Below are 25,958 nucleotides of genomic sequence, written 5' to 3' on the forward strand. Positions count from 1 at the left end.
ATGGACAGCAGTCAAGCCTGGACGCGAAGCTTCAAATGCTCATTCTGTGACATCACAGCTCCTATTAATTGAGTTGGTGGGGAAATTTTGTAATGTATTTAATTTCAGTTGTTTTTTAACTGTATTTATTTTGTATTGATGCCTTTTGGCCCAGGTCTTCCTTGAAAAAGAGATGCAGTCTCAATGGAATTTCCTGGTAAAAAAAAAAAAAATTTGCCCTTTGATTTGAAAAACTTTGCAATAGATGGCTTTAAAGGCCTGACAGCAAGGAATTAGTTGGTGAATCAGGGGGAATGTTAAAAAATGCTTTGATAAAACTCTGTTTCATCTTAAACTTTGAAAAACTTGTTCAGGTTGGAAAAATAAAATTGACTTAGATTTGTATGATTGCTATAAAATAGCCATCATGTTCAGGTTTGCAGATTGTATAACAATAGCTCCTAAGAGAGACTTGGTTATATAGAACACACAGGGAATTTGACCTGTGTTTTTCTCCAATGTAAGTGGCCTCCTTTCACCTTTAACCCTTGTGCTATCCTATGACCCCACCCTTACATTGACGTGTTCTCCCTACCATGATAAAGGTGGATTTTTGGGGGCGAAACAGAAACGGTACGGTTCATTGCTAGTGTGGTTAGCAGATATGGATTAGCATCACGTCAGAAGAGTGGCATTGGTTTACTGTCATTTGAAAGACAATTTAAACTCAATAATTGTGTACAAAGTTGTTGTTTTTTTTCCCACTGCAATAGACTGGCAACCCATCTAGGGTGTTTGCACACCTTCATCCATCATTGGCTGGGATAGGCTCCAGCAACCCTATGACCCTTAACGGAAACAAAACAGGTTTAGAGGATGTATACTTTTTTTCTGTCAAATTTAATGTGTTTTTTTTTTTTTTTTTACTTTTTTTCTTTTTGTCATTTGCAACAAAATAAAAAGCATGTTTTCTCCATCCACCAAAAAAATAAAAATTAATTGACAACCTTTGAATAATGCTGATAGAGAGAAGAAATTCCAAGCTATTAATTTTGCTGCAAACATGAAATAGATAAAAGAAATGAAATCCTGGAGTGAGTAATATATAAATACATTTATAAACAAACTGAATCCATTGTTTACAAAAAGGTAATTCCATATCATTTCAGGTATCAAATCATTTATTAAAAAAAAAAAACTGTCATGATCAGCAAAGCTGAGTAGACCCAATTATTGAAACCCGGAAGGAAAACAGGAGATGGAGTAGGATTAAATGATTTATTGTCCATATTTTGATGAGGATCAGCAGGTAAGTCTGGATGTTGTTTTCTTTCAACGGCGAAGCGACTCTTGATGTGCAGCTGAGAGGATTTGCGTGGCTCTGAGACGTGGCGAGGCTTGGAGTCGTGGCGTGGCTAGGAGTCGTGGTGAGACTCACTGATGTGGCATAGCTTGGAGGTAACGGAGGATTTTCAGCAGGCTTGTGAAGGTAGGACCAGGTGGGCACACACGGAAAACTGTTCTGTAGACGAGGTTTAAAACTGGGATTAGTCAAAAAGCCTGTAAAGTGTAAACCAGAGAGCATGACGTAGTCTTCTGATAATTGAAATGCATCCGGCACTGCTTTGATTGTGTGAAGCACTGAGGCGTGGCAAATTTTGACCTCACTAGCAGATCGCTAAACCACAAATTAGCCAATGTGTCCATGACAAATTATACAATAGCTGTAAAATTACAATAATTCTAAATGTCAGTGTGTGACATAGCTTTGTGGTTTTTTTTATCTTGTTTTATGACATGTGTGCCAGTATTTGTATACCAGTTTCCATTTCAGTAAACACATTTGCTGTTTTCATTCTGCTATTGGGATAAATCCCAATCCAACAGCCTGTTGTTCTGGAAGAGACAACCTTTCAGCAGAATGTCCCAGCTATTGTCCCAAGACCAACCTAAGCTGACAGGGCAGTAGGGAAAATGCTAAGGAGAGCATATTTCACTGTAAATGCTCCTTCAGCCATTAAGCTACATTGACATCAGACATGTGTCACAGATTCAATATCGTGGGTTCTTGAACATTTACTGTATCGGGTCTATCGCTACCCGACACTAAAGCATCTTCACCACCTACAGTTGGCAGAGGCTTGGGGCGAAATGTCGCACATCTTTCTCCAGGCTTTTCTTTTTCACAGCTCTTTTCAAATTTATGACTGTGTCATACAATTGATTAATTTCCCCTTCTTGGTCAGTTTTCAAACGGTTGGCACTTCTGTGAATCCAAAGGGACGCCATCCATACGCTACTTCTAGATCGGAGTCCCTGATTGATCAAAGTTCAACCTGGTTCCACTTTCCATGTGCGTTCAATGGCCGGATATTTTCTACGTAGAGCCCGAAAACGTGAATGTGAGAGTTTTGAAAACAGAATTTACATCGACATCGACTGTTCATTGGAAGTGGTTGCTGGAAGGCGTGTTACAGAGGGGCATGCAAATGTAGCATTACATGTGATGCGAATATTCCCAGTCTTGAGTATAGTCATGAAACCCAACATTCAGGTGGGTGATTATCGGTTCAAAGTCTTTAAAATGTTGCTTCTGATGTAACTTTATGTGCATCTCTATATGTTTGGAGTAGTTTAAAGCAACTTATTTTCTTTGAGTTCTATTGCATCAAAGACAGAAAAAAAAAAAACTACTAATCCAAGATTCATTGTTCACATCTCCATTGAGATTCATCAGCACATTGAGTAATTACCACACCTCTTCTGCACATGCTCAAGTCGAATTAAACCTGTCTTTGGTAATTTATTGAAATTCAGACGCCTCGTCCTCCAACTCTCCTCCTAATTAGACACGAAAATCTGTGAACACAAGGGTGGGAAATTATTAGAACAGTTGGGTGTAAAAAGAAAATTACAGAGAGCCCTCTTTTTCTCACTTCTCCTTGAAAATTGAATGTCAGTGGAACTTTGTTAGCAAAGGTTAACATGGTCATTTGGATTCAGCCAGCAGCACCTCTAATTTATTCCCAAAGTGGTGTTGCACATTTATGGATCCGTTCCATATGCAGGGTGGGGAGGGGTGGATTTCCATCACAGAATATCATTTAGAACAAGAGTGTGTCTAATACGAGATACTTGCCCAGAACCAGACGGAAACCTGTTTCATTTGAATAAAACCCGATTATGATTCTTAAAGAACCACTCCAATGAAAATTTTCACCATGTTCTTGTGGCGTTTCTGATGGAGGATTTATATTAGGATACTTTAGCTAAATAATTGCATTTCTGAGTATTTCTCTATTTAAATCAGTGTGAATCAGGAACAGACAAAAAAAAGGCATTTTGAAAAAGAATGTATTTGAGACGTAGAAAATACGCTGAGCGGGGTACAAGCTTCCTCCTCCGCTCTATTCTGATAAATTCACTTGCAGAAAAATAGATCCAAATAGACAAATAGATTCATTTCAAACTGAAATGGAGCTGATGAAGAGTAATACCAAGGACCCGATTACGTCGCCCGGTTTGGCGTCACCGGGCCCCACTATGGAGCCAGGCCTGGGGTTGGGGCTTGCAGGAGAGCGCCTGGTGTCCGGGGCTCTTCCCAGTTCGCAGTTTTAATTTTTGGGTATTCAAAGGGTTAAGTCAAGCATTTTTGTGTTTGGTTTTCGTCATGTTTGGCCAACGTCTTGCAACCCTATAAAAGATGTTTCTGGGCTCTCTTTTCCTCTTAAACATTTGCATTTGGTTTGCTAAAACATCTGATTTTAGAGGTCAATCCCGGAACAGCAGCCCTCTTGGAGCGGTGCTTCATAAAACCACCATAGACCCGGAAGAAAAACATGAATAAAAACCATCTTTCTCGTTGAGAATTCCCTCTGCATTCACACTTTCGCTAAACAAAACCAGAGTTTACTTGCGCGTTAATGGCTAATATTCAAATTCTTTAAAATTAGGAGGTAAAAACACAAAATAATACCATGTGAGGGGCAATAAGCAAGCAGGAGATAGTGTATATAGATAGCTCTCACTTACTGGTGACGGGAAGGGGGGCGGGGTGGCTCTGCTCCAATGGTCTCGCTCACAACTCTGTGGTGAATTTCTCATGATTTACTGTCGCTCTGCAGAAACTGTCCTAGAAAATGACACAGTTTTTTTGATTTTGGCTAAAACAGAGATAATGAGAATTAAAAGACCACTTGGAAGGCTTTTCAAAAAAAGAGCAAAAGATGATCGAAGTGGGACCTTAAGGGATGTTGAAAAATCCAGAAGCCTCTGCCTCGATAGTCAGGGCTTTATTCAAAGCAAACATGGAAACGACTCAACTCGTCTTCCTGATGTCCTTGAGAAAAAACAAAAACATTAGCCCTCTATGGAACCATCGCCGCTCCCACAGATTGATGTTTAGAGGTCCCATGTTGTGGCTTTGATGAGCAATTTGTATAGTTCTCAGAGAAAACAGTTTGTTTCAATGCGTTGCGTCTCCCGAGATCCATCAGCAGGAGCCTGGCCCATTAATAAATCAGGAGATGCAGAGATGCTGGTGAACCAGCAAGGGGCGGTGTCGCAGCTCCATCTCTAATGGCCCGTGCGTCATTCCAGGATCTGTTTGGATCTCAAATCCAGTCAAGGGCACAAAGCCTGGCACTGTTGCCTTTATACCTCCCTCTGGGCGCGTACGTCAGATCATTTAGAGGCTCTGCTGTTAACATCACATTCTCCAGATAAGACTTGGCACCGCCTGGGATGTACGATTATGGCGTCGCAGATAGATAGAACAGAGTTATCAATAAACCACAGTGCTTCTGAATTCAGCCTTCATCGTGCAGCAGCGCCCATTAGCCCGAAGATCACCATAGGCCCTACTATTTTACTGTCCACACAAAAATGGTATTTCATGAAGGCGCAACATAGACTTTGGATGGAAATCAAGCTACTCTGCTGTTGTTTTTTGATGAATTATTTCAACCATTCAGTTTTTTCCAGCCCAAGTACCTAATTTACAAAGTGGTTAAAGGAAATAATTTGGGTCAAAACTTAACCTTCAGCACATTAAAGTTCAGGACCAGCAGGATTAAACCAGAGTGAGTTTATTCAGTGTTTGAGGAACTCCAGATGTGTTTTAAATGTACAGTAGGGCCCTTGAGCAAAGCTGTTGACTCCAGTGGTTCCAATAAAGCTGCTCAGTGATCACAGGTGGATTTGTGCTTACAAAAAGGAGCTCACGGAAAAAGAAAAAAAACAATCTGACAACTTTTTAAGAACAGTAAAAGAAATACCAACAGCCAATCTCTATTTTAAAGAGTGTTTGGGCAAAAAAAATAAAGAAACACAAATTATTGCCTTTTTTTTTTTTTTTTTTTACATTAAATTCATTTCTGATGTTTAGTTTGGCATCTCTAACCTCCATAGTGTGGCTTTACCTTCCAAAAACCCATCTTACTGAGTTTCAGTCTGGAAAGCTGCCATCAGTCAAGCAAGACTTCGGTTTGATAATAGATGGTTTTAGAAATAGAGACAAAAGTGATTTTATGTTGGTGAATCTTTATTGAAACAACAGCTTTCGTAACTGAGCCAAGAGGTCAAAGGGTGGGGGTGGTCTACAGTCTAGGATTTGAACGATTAACCAACCATTATGCAACCCAGCTCCTCCATGTGTTGGGTGGTTTTACTATTCTAATGTTTGCTGAGCCAAACACATGGTTTTTATATTCCCAAAAACCTTGCAGATTCAAGAAATATTCAGTATCGAGAGCAAAACAAACCAGTGAATTTGGACAAAAACAACCACAAACTAACATTTGAAAGCGCCAAGGACCAAACTCAACTGCCGAGAAGATCTGCCTTGGAGCAGAAAAAAAAAAGACAGACTTATACACTGTAGGGGTAATCAGTGAACAGGAACCAGCTGAGATGATTTCTAATTAAAAGCAGGTGTGTGCCACTCAACGCAAGAACCGAATCTGAAAACCTAATGAACCCTGAAGAACAGCATCTCACAGTAGGTCTTTTTAGTCCAACTCAAATGGCTCTTAATTCAGAAAACTCCATAAATGTTGGGTAACTTTGGTGATTTATGGAAGCAGACTTAAGTGCCTGAAGTAAATGTAATTAAACATGAGAATAACAGTGTTGAGGCGCCGCCAGAAAAAAAAACAAAGCATTGGAATCCGAGGAAATAAATCCTGCTCAGGCCCCATCAGAAGAACTTTCTCTGTGGCGACGCTTTTTGGACCTCGGCTCACTGTGAACCTGCTTTCATCTGTGAAGAGCACAGGGCGCCAGTGGCGAATTTGCCAATCTTGAAGTTCTCTAACAAATACCAAATGTCTAACATGGTGTTGGGCTGGAAGCACAACTCCCACCTGTGGTATCGGGCCCTCATACCACCCTCATGGAGTCTGTTTCTAACAGTTTGAGCAGACACAAGCACATTTGTGGCCTGCTGGAGGTCATTTTACGGAGGAGGTAGAGGTCCTGATGCAGGGTTGTTGCTCTCCTATGCCCTCCTCCATGTCTCCTGTTGTACTGGCCTGTGTCCAGGTATGGACTAGTGATGGGTGCAGCAACACCGACGCATCAGCTCATGTGTCGAGCTCATAGAGTGAAACCCTGTGTCGATGTGCGTATCGCTTCAGGAAAAGTCACGTGACCAATCCGGCCACTGTGTCGGTGTGTCACAGATGAGCCAAACAAGGAAGGGCATCTTCCAGCAGTGTTGCCAGATTCTGCGGTTTTCCCCCAGATTTGTGTGGTTTATATTTTGATACTGCAGGGAAAATATGATTCCGGCGGTTTTCGCGTCAATTTGGCGGTTTTAGTAAGGTTTCCTATGAGTGTAAGCTATCTTTTTTTGTGAAAAATATTTTATTTTGAAAAAATTGAATTTATGTCACTTGGGTGCTTAATCATTTCAGCGGCGAGTTTAACAGAGTAGGGCTCCATCCGATTGGTCAAATGCATAAAGGGATTTATTTGATTCGGTAAATACTTGGAGTTGCCAAACGATTGTTTTAGCACATTTATCGCATTTTTGGCAGTCTTTTGCGATATGCATATTGCTTAGCTTAATATCGTGATAACGATAAATCTGCGATTTATTCTGGAGACCTACATAAATCGGTGCACACAAAAAGAATCCAACCACGGCAATCCTAGTTTTTGTGTGCCTGTCCCAAGTCTGGATCAAAAGAAGGTTTTGTTAGGAAGGGTGTCCGACCTAAAAACCAAAGCCAAATCAGTCATGGGACTCTCCAACTGGGATTGTGTGCTGACGCAAATCCTGTTGACAACAGAGGATTGGCTTATAGAGACCAGGGGCCTCATTTATAAACGTTGCGTACGCACAAAAGAAGGCGTACGCCACTCTCTACGCAATAGTTGAGATTTATAAAAAGCAAACTTGACGGGAAAATGTGCGGTCCTTCACGCAAACTCTGACCCAGGCGTTCGCACAAAAACGGGTGAAATGAGAAACGGCGACACCGGAAGAAACACGTGAAAGTGAAAATGACAATCCTGCCTCTCATAAATAACATGAAGACTTCACAAAGCAAGTCTTACAATTAACAGCCTACACGAACACCCGTTTGATCGATCAGCAGTGAAACAAACAAAAAAAATCAAACGAAAATTACAACAGAAATTCAAATGAACACATATTTGCAAAAAGAAAAGTGAAATATATTCTGCAATATTGGCATTTTGTGCAATTCATCCTCATAAATAATATAGTTGACAGAACGAAATAATGTACAAAACTGATATTCTCGTTAATGTGTCCGTCTGGCGGAGCAGATATAGGTGCGGGCGGGCGTGCGGACGGACGGACAGATGTACTAATTGTCCACTGGGGAAAGTTGTTTTCATAGTAAAACATTTCTTCATAAGCTACGGAATTATGGTATTCATGCATATGCCTTTAGTTTGTTTTATTTTTGATAAAACAATGTATGGCATATGTCTCAACCATTCAGAAAGCAACAAGAAATTACATTTGCGCTGATCAATTTCCCATTTCCACGTCGATTATTACCGACATCTGTAGCTTGTCAGATGGAATTAAATGGATGGAAATAAAATGCCCCATCACAATGCGTAATGACGCACAATGGCTGATCTTGCGCTCTTAGAAGATGTGGCAAATGGAAGAATTCGGAGTGAACGCATCTTTAGACAGCAAGAAGACTTGCTGGCAAACGAGGACGAGTGGCTTATGAGCCGGTTCCGACTTCCTCCAGCCGTCCTCTTGGACCTCTGCGGGCTTTTGGGCAGAGGAGCACTCGGAGGAACTACGCGTGTCACCCGGTGCATATGGCGCTCCGGTCCCCCCCCCCCCTCTTCCCGATGGAGCGCTAGAAGTTTTTTCGCCTCGACTTTGCTGTCCGACCATTTCTTTTTTATTTCGGCCACGGTCCGAGGTTGTGAGGCTACAGCATTTTCGGCGTCTGCCACTGTCTGCCACTCACGTGCCTTTTTGGCATTAGTAATGCCCACACTGTGCCCTCCAAACAACATTTTTCTCCTCTTTTCCACCTCGCCAACGATAACTTCTACTTCACATTGAGTCAAGTTACGTTTTTTTTTATTTCCTCCCTGTGTTTGCTGTGGTTTCCCAATCAATGAATATTCATTTGTGGGTGTTTCAAGGACTATTTATGGGCAACTATGGGCGTGTCATGAAGCCGCAAAAGCTGCGCTGCATTTAGAATTGGTTGTGATTTATTAAGGGAAAGATGCGTACGATGTGCGTGCGCACGGTTTTATAAATCCGAATGAACGTACGCCACTTCTGACGCAAATACTACGCAAAGTTTTATAAATGAGGCCCCTGGACTGTATGTGTGCACTGCAAGACAAAGTTTTTCAGCTAATGCTGTTTACTCTCTGACCCGGCTGTTTTTTGACAGCACCAACAGCAGTTAGCATTAATGATTATATATTTTGGGCTGCACAGTTTTTAGAAACAAAAAGAGATTCAGCAGGTTCTGAATGGAGGACCATAAACTACATTTAACAACAACAACAAAAAAAAGAAAATGTTTTTCCCAAGATTATAACCTATTATTTAAAGATTTGGATTTAAACATAATAAAATCTAATTAAGCGCCGCAATTTTTTTTTTTAATCGATACATGTCGATTAGACTTGTATAAATTTGACCAAGCGTGTTGCTATGGTATAATTGTTCCAAGTTTTACAGGTGCTTTTGCACAAATAGGAAATAAGTTTGCTTTATTTCCAATTAAATCAGAAGTTTCAGGCATGCTGTACACTCCCTATGAAGTTGCTTCAACGTTTCTTCAGAGTTGCGTTTCCTTCACTTACTTTGAAATTAAAAGGTTAACAAGCTAAACTTTTTGGAAACCAGAAATCTGGCCCAAAAACTTGCAAGTGAATAACTTTATTCTCTTTGATTAAGAAGACACGATTTGCACTTTCCTTTACTTAGCACAATTATAGTTCACATTTCCTTCATTAGGCAGCTTGGAATGGCTGTTTACATTAAATCACAAGTAAAATCGGAATATTTCCTGACTGTTAGTGGAAAGTCTCCAATTACTGGGATGTTCACACAGCAGGTCAGCTGTCTGTCAGCAGCGGGGCTGTCATGGTGCAGGGTGGCTCGAGAGCCGGTTGGACCCAGACGCAGAGGTGGAGGCATGAGGATCAGAGTCTAGAGGGTTTAATGAACAAACAAAAGGCGCTGCAGAACAGGATGACAAAATTAAACAAAACTCACTGTGGCGTGGAACAAGAAACGAGGAACATGGCATGACAAGGACAACCAGGACAGGAATAACTAATGGACCAACCCAGGAGGAAGGCAGAGACAAGACTTAAATACAGACAGGGCAGACAAGACACAGGTGGACACGATCAGGGCTGATGGGGACCAAAGGAAGTAAAACTCAAGAAAACAGACAAGACAGGAGACTTTCAAAATAAAACAGGAAACAGAAACAAGACAGAACAAGGACCAAAAACAAGACAAGTTCAAATCATGACAGGGGCGACTCACAGCCGAGGGAATCTGACAGACTAAACGGGGTAAAAATAGTTTGTGTGTAGGGCTTCCGCAGCAGGAAAGCAGCTCTGGTTGCACGCTTCGATTTATTGATTTGTTTTGATTCCTCTAAGTGCCAGCTAAAAACTGCACCACAGACATTAACTTTGCTAAGAAAGCCAAAGCGCATGAGGACAAAAAAAAAGCAACTGGACGGTAGTCAGAAACGATAAAATAGTGATGTTGTTTTTCTGATCTTCATTTATGTTACAACCTATTATTAAATGCTTAGGCTTGGAGAATTAGACACTTATAGAAGATTTTTCTGTTAATCTGATGACAGGACAGAAGCTAATCTGTCACACTGAGGCTTAAAATATTGAATCTTTGTGTCTTGAAGTGTGTTGAATTACCTTTAAGACACTGTAGAACTATTTTTTATGTAATGAGTTAATTTCACAGCTAATTTTCTTACCTGGAAGTAAGACAACTCGATCTCTGAGGCTCCGCCTTTCACTCCATGACGTCAACGTGGATCGGGCCTCAGCAGTGTGTCTGCGTTTTTCCCACGATAACAAACATCTGAATTTTTGCATAGATAGATGTCCATTTGTGCATATAAAAATACTGTGTGTTGCCACGGAGACATGCCGCGGAGACATTGCGTGTGTGTGTTAGCCTGGGGGCCGTGACTCTTCCTACCACAGGTTGTTCCTCATTTTCATATGTAACAATGTAAAGACCCGCTCGTTTTTGTGGATTGGGAGGGGCTGGTGCTCAGAGTGCAGGTTTTTGGAGGAATGTTCAGAGAATGCATTGAAATATTGCTTTTCGTGAGGAATTAACATTATAATACTCTTAAAAGCTCAAAACAATTGATTTTGCAAGATACAGGCCATTCAATTTAATCTCATGCTAAAAAAACAGCGTAATCCCTTATTTAATTAGTGTTATTCATGTTAAAAATAACAATATTTACATGTTTTTAACCAAGAAATACGTTTAAACACGTGTGTTGTTGCCAACAACTGAACCAGAACTTTATGATAGTTTGCAATTTTTTATAAGTTGATTTGTTTGCTACTCCTGTAAAGGTTTACTACTACTAATAGACTACAAATATTTTCACAGCGTTTTTCATAATTATACTTAAATAAACCAGTTAAAAACTGCTAACTGAATATTATAGTGGTATTTTTAAGCAATAAATGTTATTCAATGTGCCAACACAGTGATTTTAACTTGATAGAAATTAGCTTCACGTGTTTATGAATTTTACTTCTAAAAATAAAGCCTTTTTTTTCAACTGAAGGGGATAAATGTGAAAGAGAGAAGTAAAATAAATAAAAATAAAACAAATAAAAGTGGGCGGAAAAAACGTTTTTTTCTTCAGTGTGTTGAAGTCGAGCGTTCTCCAGTCATGAACATTTCCCAAACTGCGTGGCGCATTTGGAGCTTCCACCTTATCCAGTGTGGTTGTAAACAACCATTAAGTTCCATGCCAGGGCCATTATTACAGCCTTAGTGCTGGGCCTATGGGCAACGGATCAGCAGCTTTGCGGCAATCAGGTCAGAGTGGAGCAGGTCCACTTGATTGACTTCATGGAGCTCGCCGTTTATGGGCTCCGCAGGCTCTCCAGAAATCAGCAGCTGTCCAAAATCTCCTCCTCTGTAATTGCAGCTGAGAGTAGAAGTCACAAAGGATTAACCGTGCGCCTTTGTCCTGCAAGAGTGCCTTTCAGGAAGTGCAGTTTTGAAATACGCCTGTTCCCTGTATCTTAATTGGCAGTTTTGAAATAAAAGCATGAGGATGTCTCTATAAAAGCTCAGCTCCTTGTGATTTGCTGCCATCTAAGTTAGAAAAAAAAAGGGTTCAAATGATTTAAGGGCAATCCAAAAACCTAAAAGTACCCAAACTTGATTTGACTATTCTTTTAACAGAAGGATATCTATATGGATTAGTAATTTTTTGACTAGAAAAAAGAACCAAACACTGAACAAAATTCAAACTGTTTTCCACATGTATCAGTCATGGTACATCTCAGTTAGAGCCATCACCAATTTTAGAAAATATTAAAACATGTATTTAGTTGTGTGTCACTGGGGAGCAGAAAGCAGACATAACTTTAGAGCCTCCTTCTCTGTAAGGAAAAAAGTCTTAAAAAAAGTAAAAAACAATTTTGGAATAAAAAAGAGAAACCTCAGGGGTGTCCAAATGAAGGAGGGATCCTCTCCCAGGACGGACCAGCGATGTACCAGAACTCTTAGAGAAGAATTAGCTTATCTAACTCTACAACTACATGTTTATCTGATGGACTTCATCCAGATGGAGTTGGGAGACGGCTGGGGGTGCGAGACAAGCCAGAGGCAAGGTCCATAGCCAAGTGTAAAAGCAGAAGCACAGACGAGCCAGAGGCAAGGTCCACAGATTACAGCCCACCATAGAGCTTTTGACTACTGCATAAACCCCAAAGATGGGGAAAACCATCTAACCTGTCCAAAACATCCAACTGTGGTGAGAGTTCAGCGATAGATGGAGTCCAGCATTTAAGTTCAGTGAAGACTCTTTCCATGTGGATCACTGAAAATCAGCAGGTTTACTGTTGAGTAATGAGATTTGTTTATTTTGAAAGGCTCTACAAAGCCGTCAGTAATCTTCTCTCCATGTCTCAGTTCATGAGATCCTTCAGTATCGCCTCTCAGTACCGCCTTTAGCCGTACGTCCGTCTCTCTGTGACCCCGTTTGACGACTCGCCGTCCCGCATTATTCCAAGGAAGGAAAAAAAAGAATACATTTAGAGGAAGTTTTTATGATTGTTGAAAGTTGAAGAGAAGCACAGACGTTAGTTTTGACTCTACCCATTGACACATTAGGGGCCAACGTTCCTGGTTGATTGACGCAACGTAAATCGTCGCCAAATTTCATCTATTTAAATTCTGGAAATATCACGCCGCAATGGCCAAAATGCACTGTGGCATGACTTCTGCGCCTGATGATCAAAATGTTCCACAGGACCTATGATTGGGTCTGTCCATTGACTTAAAATGTCCCAGCTTTACACTGAGACTTTTTAATGCAAGGAGCCGATGTTTCACGTTTGAACCCGCATACATTCCCGCCATACTCGCAAAAAGACGGACACTGACACGGCGGCTGTTTTGGTCAGAATGAGAACAGAGAACAAGGAAACACAGAGGGGCGTTTAGGTTCGCCCTGCTGCTCCAAACAACCTCATCAGTGAAGGACATAATTGAGCGGAGAGGCTGAAAGCCTAATGATGATGTGCAGCCACGTTTGCGCCTCTTCACCATCACGCGCCTACTATTTCCAGGAAGGCTGTTTCCGCACAAGACGCAACATTACAAAGCCGAAAGGAACAAAATGAGAATTTCCTAAGATCTCTCATAATATGGAAGTGGAACAGCGGCGGTAATGAAAACTTCGGAAACAGAGGCGAGCTATGGCGAGGGGGTGAATATAAAGAAAGAGGCAACCATACGAAGCAAAACATTGTGTTTTGCAGAAAACCCACTCCTCCTCTGGTTGCAGCGTGCATACATGAATACAGATAGCAGCGTGGAAATGCTGCAGCTGAGGAGTAGTTTGGCACGAGACACGGCTGCTAATCTGTCCCCCCCAGCCAGCGTCCAACCCTCCACGCAAACACACAAGTGTCACAATGGCCCGAACAATCACTCTGCATCACATTTTCTTGTGAAATTGCTTTTCTCTGCTCATTCATCACCCAGTGGAGGCACGTCCTGCGGAGCTTATTACAGGAAACAGACGATCCATGTGCCGACATGGCCGACTCGGTTCCACCCCCCCCCCCAGTTTGTTTTTCCTGCTTAATCTCAAATCAGGAATTAGCAGAGAGGTCTTTATCCCGTCCATCGGAATTTGGATCGGTTTCGTCAACACAAAAGAAAGCTGGATAAAAATACCAGTTTCCCCGGAAAAACCACAGGCGGCGTCTGCGAAAATGTTTCGGCGAGAATAATAAAGGTGACAGAGAGCACTCTGGGGATTTTTTATGGATAAAACCATATTTTCTGCTTCATGAATCAAGACGCTGTTCCCACATGATGCAGGTCAAAGAGTCCATGTAAGCTAAAGGCCTATAAATAAGTAACAGCATGAACTGAGCTTCAGTCGAGCCTTCTCAGACCAAATACTGACTTTGGTACCAAATGGGTTCGAGCTGAATCAGCAATTTTTCTCCCCTTCTTTTACCATGACACTGTGCTTATGCTTTTAGACAATTTCCATTAAAAGCCTGTTGTAATTGTGTGTTCTGACCATTAACCTTATGGGAGAACTGGACTGAGTGACGCCGCCCACGCCCATGCGTTCCAAACAGGAAGTACCCCAAAATTCCATAGAGAAATAAACAGCTATTGCTCAGTCATTCTATTGGTCAGAATAAACCCCCTTTTTAAAACATGTTCTTGACAATACAATTTTTTTTTTCTGTCACGCAAGTTAAGTTAAAAACTGGCCAATCAGGTGCCTCAATAAACGTATTTGGTCTTATGTCAAACGTTTCCCAACAAGCTCACTCCTGACTGGCGAGAGTGGTCGCAATAAAAACGATGACTCAGACCGTTTCGGACAAATCTCTGCTTATTGACCATTTCTGATTCCCACATGAAGACTGCATTGACTTCTTTTGACTGGGGCTGGAAGAAAACCTCTTTCTGTGGGTGACGTTACACGTGCTCAATCCAGTTCTCGTGTAACGTCAATGGTTTTGAAGGGGAAACCATAGCTTCCCCTTTTTCGACTAATTAAGATATAGTTTAGGGCTCGCCAGCCTTCTGATTTTTTTTCATCTCACCAATAATTGAATTACATTTCTTTAAATCTGCTGCTTAGCGAAGATAAACACCTTCCCGGTTGTGGTTTTCTAGGCGGCGCAGCTTCTGCCATGCTTCTGAAAAGGTCATTTTTTTAAAGAGTCATTAACTTAAAGCTGATTTAAAAACAATATGTTAAAACTGCAGCATCAGTGCAGAGCATTGTGAAGGTAAACACAAGTTTTCTCAAAACATAAAACATCTGAGATTTTCCCGCCCAATAGTCTGGTGCGATCAATTCTTATAGATGATTGGTCAATGTATGTTTGGCTTAAAGGTTTTTAGGTAAAGCGGGAAACTTGGATTTTAAAAATAAATGTTTTATCTGACAGATTCAGGTTTTCCAGGAACAGATTGTTCGGAGTTAAAGACCCACTCCGATCATCTTTTGATTTATTTTCAAAGCAGTGTTTTTTGTTTTTTTTTTTATAATCATGCTGTTTGAGCCCAGTAGATTTTCTACCTCACAAATACGCTATTTTTCAAATGGCATTTTTTTGTGTAATCCTAAATTTTCTTTATATATTTCCAACATCATGAAAAAAATGCCACAAGAACATGTTATTAACACCAAAAACACTATTTATATTGGTGTGGGTCTTTAAGGACATGGGAAGGATACAAAAAAAAGAGAATGGTACACATGCAGAAAAATCGTGAACCTAAAGAAAACAATGCACTGAAGGGGTTTTGATCCATGCCATGGTTCATTTTTGCTAAAAGACCCTTTTCTTTCGGCAGGTGTGAGAGCTCAGCTCAACTCTGATGTGGGACGACTTCATGACCAGAACAGAAGACCGAAAGTGACTGCTGCGGCAAATTATGGTAGGAAGTTAGAAACACATCTTTGACGTTTTTATATTTTTTATGTACATGTAAATGGTTTGTCGGAAGAACTGGTCCAAATCCCAAAGGGTCCTTGTATTGAACATTCTCAAAGTGAGTTATGGTGACTATAAAAGTACAGAAACTTTGAGTTTTGGTCTGTTTAAGTCGTTTTTTCATGATGTGATTGCAATGGTTGGTACTTCAGAATCCTATTCTCCGGTTATTTATAGAAAACTTTAGATTTTTTAGATTTGCATGACTTTTTGTCGCTTTTGTTCTTGTTGGTTGTCCTGGAAAAGTGACTCCATATCACCTCAGCAGCAGAGTTAAGTTTTGTCAAACATTCAGGTGACACAGAGGAAGAAGCCATCTGCTGTTAGATTGGTGACCTAAGTACTTGATGTCTTTATTGATTTCCGTTGACGGAATAGATGGGGGTTAAAAGGTGTTAACTCCTATTAAATTTATGGAAGACATGACTTCCTGGAACTTTAATTCTTGATGCAAACAGAAACGTTGTTAGGGTGATGCTCCAAAGATTTCAGTGCCTATAAAACCGATATCTTTGCTAAAAAAAAAAGAAGTTGGCAAAAAGAGGGATTTTTGTAGAGAAAGTGAAAAAAGAACTGGAAAAAAAGGGGATTTGTTTACGTAGAGGGGATCTTGATGTCCAGACGAGCAAACAGACGGTGTCCCTGCAGCTCTGTCTCTGTGGGAGTGTTAAAAAAAAGAACCTGGGCAGTAAATAGTCATATTTCAGCCATAATCATAGACTTTAACACTTTACTCACACCACATGCTTCCTCTATGAGCCACGTGGGTTTGGATTTAGGGTCAGAAGCTCCAATCTGTTTAGGAGATTCACTTTTTCTCTAACAAGATTTTTAAAATATTTCTAATTGACGCAATGCAATAAACTAACAGTGGGTTCTGACCCAGCTTTGATCCATTGTTCTTTAATTTTAGACACAGTTTGACTTTTGTGTTTGCACTGAAGTCATTCAAAAAGTAAAGTTAACGTTTTGCCATCACAAACCAGATTATGTTAATAACAATATTAAGTACTAAAACATATTTCCTTGCTCTGATTGTTTTGATGTGAGCAGAAAAACTGGAATAAAATATAGTTTTATGTAGCTCCATGTAGTTTCTGTAGGGTTAAAGGCCTTCGAAGTATGCATTTTCACTTTTTAATGGACTTCGCCGAATCTCGCGGAGGACGGTTGCTTCCATGGCGTGCGTTAAAAAGTGATAATGCATACTTCTTCTGACATTAACCCTTACATGCACAGCTCGTGAATGCGCATTCAACGACCATTGCCAATGAGAAGTCTATGTAAGCGTCCATTTTGGGGTTCCAAGTTCAAAACTCTCGTGGTCTCATCGCTACGCTAGTTTTGTACGATTGTTTTTGGGTTCAACGTGCAAAACGCATGCCCATTGAATGGGCATGGAACGTTAAACCAGATTGAACTTTAACCAGTCAGACACTCAAATTGCCCAGGGTCAAATAATGATGAATTGATGATGAAAATAATCGTAGGACACCAAGTCTTTTGTATATCGGAATAGAGCTGTGAAAGAAAAAGCCCTGGAGCAAGATTCACGACACTTACACCACTTCAGCGTTTCTCCACAAGCCTTTTCCAGCTGTAGGTGGCGGACACCTAGTCCACTAGTCCAGTGGGCCAAACGCACATTCAAGTATGCTAGTTTAGCATGATCAAAAACATGCGTCACATGCCCGGTACAAATGTAGCATGCTTACCGTTGCATGCCATATGAGTGTTCGCTATGATTTGTCGCCCAGAGCATGCCCGTAGAAATAAGGGCATCAACATTTTTGCTCTACAGGCTCACAGAGCGCTCTAAGATCTTTAAATTTTGAGCAACCTGCATGCCCCGTACAAGTTTACCCCTCTTTTGGTCGCAGACAGCCCCATTCACCCGCAAGGTTTTCTTGCATCTTTTCTAACTTCTTGATCATTTGTGAGGTTTTACAGCTTTTCTTTATAGCTTTCCTTAAAACTTTCTGTCAGATAAATGCATCTAGACATTAAAGAAAAACACAATTATAAACAACAAACCACAACAAGAATCAAGTTTCTCATGCACGAGGGAGAGGAGCAAGAGTGACAGAAAACGTCTACCACTCTTCTCAAAGGTCTGCCTCTCCCTGTGCTGCTTTTATTAAGGACACAAGAAGGAGGTAACATTTTCAAGACAAAGAGAAAAAGTTCATTAGGGGGTGTCATACAATGACCCCTTTGGTGGATTCTAAGTTCAAACAGTATTCCTTATCAGCTGAGGACAGTGTGTCGTAAAACCCCCTCTTCCTGGCTGGGGATGAGAAGCAGATGACCAAACACACAACTGTTTTTAGAAGAGGTAAAAAGGTCAATCTGAGTCAACATTTAAACATACATTTACACAAATACATTTAAGCAATGATAATAATAAAACAATTTCCTTCACACTTTCCTAACAAGTTTCCTTAACTTCCAGATACTTTGTAGCTTTTTTTCACAACTTTCCCTACAGCCTCCATTTACAACGTTATCTTACAGCTTTCTTTAAAACTTTTTTTCTTTATTTTTCAAACAGAATCCTTCATGTACTGGCCCATTCAAAGTAGTATCTGGCGTCTTTCCTTAGGACATCATTTTCAATAAACTTTTCTTACAGTTTATGTTTAAGGACTTTTTTTTGTGCAAATGTGAAGTCCTAGCTTTGCTATTATCCGGCTTAAATGTAAACCTTAGATGCTAAACCACTGGATTTTTGGTGGATTATCTTAAATTAGAAAAGTTACATTTTGTTGTTGTTTCCTAAATAAAGGAAAGAGTAGCCAACTGACCCCTTTGCATTAACCAGGGAGGATTGTAGTTCTTATAGTACCACAGATAAGCCCCTCCTCCTTATCTGCCAGCCAGTCGTGTTGACATCTGAGGCCCATGCAGTGCTCCTAATGGAAATCTTTTACTATTGTCATGGTTTTATATGTGTTTTCAGACAAACACTCATAAGTGATGATTAAAGCGATGGACGGATAGTGAAGGGGGGTCGGGATGGTGCATTTTCTTTCGTTCGCTCGCCTTATTTGCATCAAATCTGATTTAGATGGATGGAAGCGAGGGGAATCATTCACGCTCTGGTGCACTGGTGAAAGGACCCGCCTCTCTGTCAGCCGTCAGTCTCACAAGCACATGTTCAGTTTTTATGGCAACCGCCTCCTGGGGTGTTTTTTTTTTTTGACACACTGCACCTGACAGCTTTAGGATAATCACTTCAGGAATCCCATGAAATTTCCTAATAAGCTGCTCGCTGACTGTCAATCCAGGCGTTCCTGTGTGGCGATGAAATCGCAAGGTTGGTTCCCAGCGTTCCTTGTGTTTTTATTTTTTTGTTTTTTTTTGTCCACGCTTGCCACTCACCGCTGCAACAGCTGTTGTTCTTAATTTCCTTCCCGGTTATTTGCGGAGAATCCATCTGTCGCTGCTTCAGGTGAGGAAGAAAACCACCAGGGAGAGGAGATCTAGTATTTTTACTTTTTCCTTTGTGGACAAATCTACAGGAAACAACACAAGAAGGCCCAGCTAGACATAAAACTCAGCTTTTTGTTGTTTCTTTTCCATTAAATACTTTTTTGTTTATCTCCAAAGCTGCTCCAACCTTTTCAGAGTTGAAAGAGGCTCAAAGAGAACAATTTTAGCTTTGTGGTAGAAAAATAGGAAAAATCCTTCCAATAACAGTTGGGGGTTTTCAAGCTTGTTTTTGTTGATATTCCGCCGTGGGCAGTTTTGTTTGCTTCCAAGTGCACACTATTCCTGCTTTGAATAGAGTTTGTTTTCGTGCGTACAGCAGTGCAGGAGCTGTCCCTCCTTCACCCGACCTAAACTTTTCCTGTGTTTGGTCTGCGGGGTTGCTCAGCTTTTGTCTCAAAGGAGTAACAGCGCCTCTAATCCTGCTGATCCGCACAGCAGAGCTTTCTTAATCCCAAATTTTAGGAGCGTGGTGCCGTCTTGGGACACCCGGAATAGTCTGTAGCTGCAGCTTAGCAAATTTCAAAGCAAACTCGCCAACAATCAAAGAAAGGAACATCCTTGGTGTGTAGGTCCAGAATTAGAAATGAACACAGTTTCAGTTATTTTTGTCAAACTGCTTTTACATTGTTTCTTTCTGGCAGGGAGGGGGTACTTTCATGGTCTGAGCTGAGTTGGATTTCCTGTGGTGATTTTTCTCTGATTGGTTGAATTGGGTTTGGAGGATCTGTGTCAGAACCTCAAGCTCTAAACATTCCCAAACACGAAAAAAGACAAGACTAAAGTCTTAGACCGAATCCCAATTCTTCCCACACCACTCTGGCTTCTCTCTATCCCTCCAAATAGGTGCGTTTGGAGGTACAGGGGTGTCCGAAATAGGAACACATTTCTTCACATGGGTGTTGTCTGAACAGAAATGCACATTTTTGCTTTACCACGACTTTTTAAAATTATAAAACTGATGTTGTTATATATTTTCGAAGCGCGGGCAGCTACTCGCTAATGTGGATGATCGACAAGATCGAGCGGGTGCACAGTGCAAATTCGAAGACACTATTTTTCCATAACTCTTGAATTAGAAGTCTGAATGTAGGGGTAGGGGGAAGCTCTAGGTGTTGGGGAAGAATTTAGATTGTCACAACTGCCGTTACGGATGGATATCTAGGTCGTTGACCACTTGGTGAATCCATAGAGCAAACTCCTAAACAACATGTAAGGGTAAACAAAGGTGAAGTTGGTGATGCGCAGGTGTGTCGTACATATTATTCACTTTTTTGTCCCCCAAAAGTGCTGTTAAAGTGATAAGTGCGCACTTGTTTTTTTGAGTGCAGAATTTAGCATTTTTCACAAGCTATTTGTAAGAATTAATAAGACTAAAATACTCGTGTGTGCATTAAACTGCTTTTAATGATTAAACAAACGAGATTTTGAATCAAATGTTGAAAAACAATCAATTATCAAACAAATCAAATTCTTAACTTCAAAATTGAACTGATTCAGTATTTTAGCAGACCCTCAGGTCTAAGGTTGTACATGAGTGAGATGTATCCATAGTTACTAGCTTCAGCTCAGCTCAGCCTTCAGAAACCCGCATTCAAGCGTCCACCTCTAATGAAAAGTCTATGTAAATGCACATTTTCGGACTTTACAGGCTTTACTCGCAAAAGGCCACTGAACGCGGATTGAACGTTAAACCATTTCAAACTTTTTGAAGTCACGTATCGACATGAAGCTGTAAAAGAAAATGCCTGCAATAAGATTTGTGAAATTTGCTGTAGGTGGCGCACATGCGCAAGCAAACGGTACGAAAAAAACAGGAAGAAGCCCCTCCCTGTTTGTGCAGTGTGAACCAAATGGGCTTAAATGCGGGTCCAAGAATGCCCGTTTTGCCAATTCCTGAATGCGCGTCATATCCCTTTGAACTTTTTTATTTTTTTCCAAAGAAAATCCATCAGTATGTCTAATGACAGACTAAACCTTCCAGACACCTTCGCTTCCCTGCGTTCAAATCTGCTCTCTCCAATATCCGGAAGCTCCGACCCTTTCATTCAGTTTACGCAACCCAGCCCCTCCTTCAGGGACTTGTCTCTCAGCTTGATTACTGTAATTACTGATCTCCTCTGCAGCTTTACATGCACTTGAAAAATCATATCAGGCTCTTAACGTCTCTCAAAGGTGAAACATTTTTCTTCTGGCTCTTAACCTAGAATGTGACTTAGCTTCTAATGGGTTAGGTACTTAACTTGTAGAACTCTGGATGTCTCCAGCTTTGGGAAACTGATCCTTTTTTTCAGGTTTTGTTTTTATGCCAACTTGTTGTTGTTTTTGGTGTGGTTCCACTTTTTCCCTTTGAAAGTGAACTTTGAATGAGTTTCTCCGATGAAAAATTCAGTTTGTTTACAGGAAAACGTGCTTCCTGCGCCTCATTATTGGCTCTGACCTCCTCTGGGCGGAACGTCAACTGAGAAGGAGGCAGCTCTTTGTGTATCAGTAATTTGTTTTCCTTGTGAAGGCCGTCATTCTGATTGTGGCTCCACTATTAAATCGCCAAAGAGCGTTTCCAGGGAATAGTTGACTCCACTCGTCTACACTTTATTCCCAATTTCTTACTGTTTTTGGAGGCTGCACCTTGTTTTTTTTTTAGTTAACCTCCACGATTATTTACTAATCACTGTCCCATAATAGCTGTTCCACTGAGTTAAGCTCCTTTGTTGCTGATGTCTCTCCGCTGAGATCTACCGCTGCTATTCCCTGCCGAGACCGACACTCATCCACGCCACTTAATGACACTCGGCGGCATCCCACGATGGCCGTCACCATGGCTGCCAGGCGGCGTGCTGGCTGAATCAGCGGTTAAAAGTCCCACGTTGGCAGCGCTCCCGGTGCAGGGCGCGGCGGAGGTGACAGGAGCGACTCCGCTCTGCCAAAGGTCTTCCTCCCACACTCCGTCACCATCATCAACTTCAACAGTGCATGTCAGAGAGAAAAGGAAGAAATATGCAACGGGGGAGGACAGAAGATGAAGGATTATTTAGGAGCTAAACAGAATATGTTTGGCGGTTCACTCAAAGATGTCATAGACGTTAAGGAAACACTTTCATTTCAAAGCCTTTCAGTGGCAAAACAATCTTTTGAAACCTAAAAGAAAATAAAGGGCTTTGTAGTTTTGAAAAGTAAAAGAAAGAAATCTTTAAGAGCTGAACATAATTCTCAGAAGCAATTTTCCCTGAAAGTGGTCATCATTTTACCAATTAACTGTTTAGAATCTGCAAGATATTTATAGTACTTATTCATTAGAAGCCATTTTTTTTTTTTTTTTGGTTTTACAAAAAAAACCTTTTATTGCTAAGTTAGTTGCACTGCTTGGAAGGGTTGCCAGGCAACTGTGGATGGTGAAGTCATGCTTGCCTAGCTATTTTAACAATATTTGCCACGAGTGCTTAACAGGTGTTGGGTAATTGAAATATTTATTTTTTTATGTTGAGACTCCAGAGGGTCTTCCACATGTCTATGTAGCATCAGAAAGCATAAATGTTGCAAAATAGCATATACTTTCAAGCTTAGGTATATAAAAAGGCCAAAAAAGTCTTAAAGGAACACACAAAAGTCAAACTTTTATTAAACTTTTGTCTTTGTTTGCATTCTGTCTAAACGCACATTTTAGATTTTGTAGGATATAACTCAAAAATCACGTTGATATATTTGCACATGACCCAATCAGAGAAAAACAAACCTTCTTTTGCAATAGTAGCTCTTTTATGTCGCTTAATTTCACAAACAGCCAATGAACAGGCTCTGTCGCATCCTCCTTGTTTTTTGACGCATTAAGGCAATCGGCTGTTTGGCTGACTCAGCCTTTTCAAGTGATTCCTCCATTCAGCCTTGAGTCAACCCTGAAGCCTTTTTCCAGTTCAAAGCACATTCCCTAAAAGGCGACTTGAAGGCATTCTGACCAGACACCCAGGGACCTGGGTAACTAGGACATCCATTAATGCCTTAGGCTAAAGCTACTTTTGGAGAATAGATTTTCACATTGACATACTGTCAACCTGTTCAGGTTGCACCCTGCCCTCACCTGAGAGTGGCTAGGATAGGCTCCAGCAACCTCGTGAATCCAAAAAGGAATCAGTGGGTTCTAAAAATTGATGGGTTTTGACTTTGTATGTAACTTCTCACACAAGAATTCCTGCTAGAAACATTAGGCCTAAACATGTCGAACGGCAAGACAAGTGGCGTCACTTGACAGTAGTCATTGACAGTGGCTAAAAACAGTGCAAATTTAGAGGTAATCTCTTTATAATTGTAGTAAAATCTTCATGTTTCAAAAATAAATGGATGCATTAAGTGATTGACAGAAATACAGTAAAACGGTGGAATGACAGAAATCCACAAATGAGCTTATTTCTGCTTAATGTGGGAGGGGCAGAGTTACTGACTGCAGCTCAGCTTAGAGTTCAAAAAGAGTAAAGCTTCGTTTACACCATTGTCTGCAATGTGCGAACAAGAGGCCACTTCCAATGAAAAATCTATGTAAATGCGCATTTTGGGCTTCTGGATTCACAACTTTTGTGATTACACGTTGCTGTGCAAGTATGTACAAAACATGTGACCGTTAAAAGTGCATCAAAAGTTTAACCAGGTGGATTTTTGACCAGTCAGGGTCTCGCATTTGGTCGTCACAAATGCCTGACATTTCTTTCAATTCCAGTTGAAAATTCCAGTTGAAAATTGCTTATGGAGGAGATATTAATAATTGCTGTTTGTGACAAGCTGGAATTCTATGACGCCAAGTATTTTATATATCAGATTCGAGCTGTGAAGGAAAAAGCCTGGAGCAAGATTTGCAGCGCTTCAATATTTCACAGCAAGCTTTTTCCAACAATGGGTGGTGGACATGTGCTAGTATTAGGTAGCGACAGTCTAGAGTCATTAGAAGTTTTTACGTCTGCTACTGTCAGAAGTCAGAACTCTGTCTCCCCCACTGGTCACCGGCGGGAGCAGTCTCCAGGGTACTGAAGGGACTACATCTCCCAGCACACCCACCGTTCCCTTCCTGGATGCCACACAGCTGACTCTCATTCACTCAATCAATCATAGTCTACTTAAGCTGTGCACAGAGCCACACTCATTGCGAAGTAATGTTTGAGCCACTCTGCCTTCTTCACCAAGTGTTATATTTGGACATGAATGTCTGTCTCCTCATCCTGTTTCTCACTGTGTTTGCCTGCCGCCTGCCCTGACTCTCGCCTGGATTCTGACTACTCTAGTTTCCTCTCTAATGCTCGTTATTGACCCCTCCTGCCTGACCCTGATTTAGCTTTGTGGACGTTTTAGCCGAGCTAATAAACCCGCTGAATTTGAATCCAGCCGTCTGCCTGTTCTTGTGACAGCTACATTAAAAAATAGTGACATCACTTTTTTGCTTTAGAAAGAAAGTTTCATTAATAAGAAAACACGTTTATTGACTGCATGATAAAAAAACAGGACTAAACTGGTAGTAGCGCTGTTGGTAGTTTGATTTGAAAAGCTGACGCATGAGAACTCCTCATTCCTGTCAGAAATTTATGTTTGTGATGTGAGTGTCAAAAATGACCTTTTTTCTAAGCCGAAACTGTAAATCCCCCATCACCAACTCCTTTTCCAATTCCTTTTATGTCAGACTTGAAGATGCTAATTTCATGTCGACTGCCTCGTGTGTCAGCTGGTTAATACGGTCTTTGTTCGGGCCTCTTCTACACCTCACGCTGCGTCCAAATGATTACTTGATGCGTCTTTCTCCAAAGGAGTCTCGCAATGATGCAACGTGGCGAGGAACGCGGCATCCAGAACACTTTGTCCTTCCTCGCAAGACATTAACCTCCACCAGTGTGCCCCGCAGCAACCAGGGATCCAATCAACCCACACGCTTTGTCAACCCCCCAATGTCTCCTTCATCTGTGACACAAGCAAATTAACAGCCTGCATATTCATAACTATTACCAGTGAGCAGACTGAGAATTTAATTGAATATGTAATAACACAAGGGGATTGAATGGGCCTCGGCTCATTGCTTTGTTGAGGCACAGCCCAGTCGCCCAATTTCTTCATGGTAGGGATGACTCACGCAAATCCCACAACGGGGATCCCTAGTCGAACTGTGCCTTTGTAGTGAAATAGGGCTTTGAGATTTGCTCAGCGATGATGAATGGAAACCACATGTTGTAAACTTCAGGTCCAAGTTAAAGGTTTGCTGCAATTGAGCTCCCTTCAATCCCAGAATTGATTGGCCGTTTTTCCGCTGACGGTTTGATACATAAACAAAAAGAGGGGAGGAATGTGTTGGCCTTGTTGTTCTGCACATTTAATGCCGGAACTGGATCAATGCTGCAGGATGGAGCACCTGATTGTTGTCGGGGTTCGTACACTACATCGTTGAGTGGGGTGATTGCAGCAGTTAGCGGTGAGGAATAAGCCCGCCATGCGGAATAATAGGCGCACTTGGAGAGGGGAAAAGGGCCCACTCTAATCAGCCACAGAGCTAAGGAGAGGGAAGCGGCAGGTCCTCAGATGCCTGGATTTCGGGTGGTGTCTCACAACGATGAAAGAGCCTAGAGGTGTAGCCGGGTGGGATGAAGAAACTCGGTGGACAGACCGAGCCTTTAAAATTCTTGACAGCTCCCTGGCGGAGAGGAGAGGGAGGATGATGAGAGAAAGAAAGGAGGAGGAGCAGAGGCACCTCACGGAGATCAAAAGGTGCGCTCATCAAGGGC

At 41.3% G+C, this 25,958-nt stretch overlaps 1 protein-coding gene across 4 annotated transcripts in view; it reads left to right on the top strand.

The window, feature by feature from the left end:
* Positions 1 to 25,958, top strand: part of LOC101163306 (beta-1,3-galactosyltransferase 1-like) — a 148,540-nt gene that overhangs the window by 38,095 nt on the left and 84,487 nt on the right. For 3 of the 4 annotated variants that reach the window (XM_023965349.1, XM_023965358.1, XM_023965352.1), the window contains one exon: positions 15,581 to 15,664. The gene's annotated coding sequence lies outside the window, so the exon portion shown is untranslated. Of the gene's footprint in view, positions 1 to 5,932; positions 5,978 to 15,580; positions 15,665 to 25,958 lie in introns of those variants that run through there. The other variant, XM_023965354.1, reaches the window with a different exon arrangement.

The sequence above is a fragment of the Oryzias latipes genome, chromosome 2 (assembly GCF_002234675.1).
Source record: "Oryzias latipes chromosome 2, ASM223467v1".
In the NCBI taxonomy this organism is placed as follows: Eukaryota; Metazoa; Chordata; class Actinopteri; order Beloniformes; family Adrianichthyidae; genus Oryzias; species Oryzias latipes.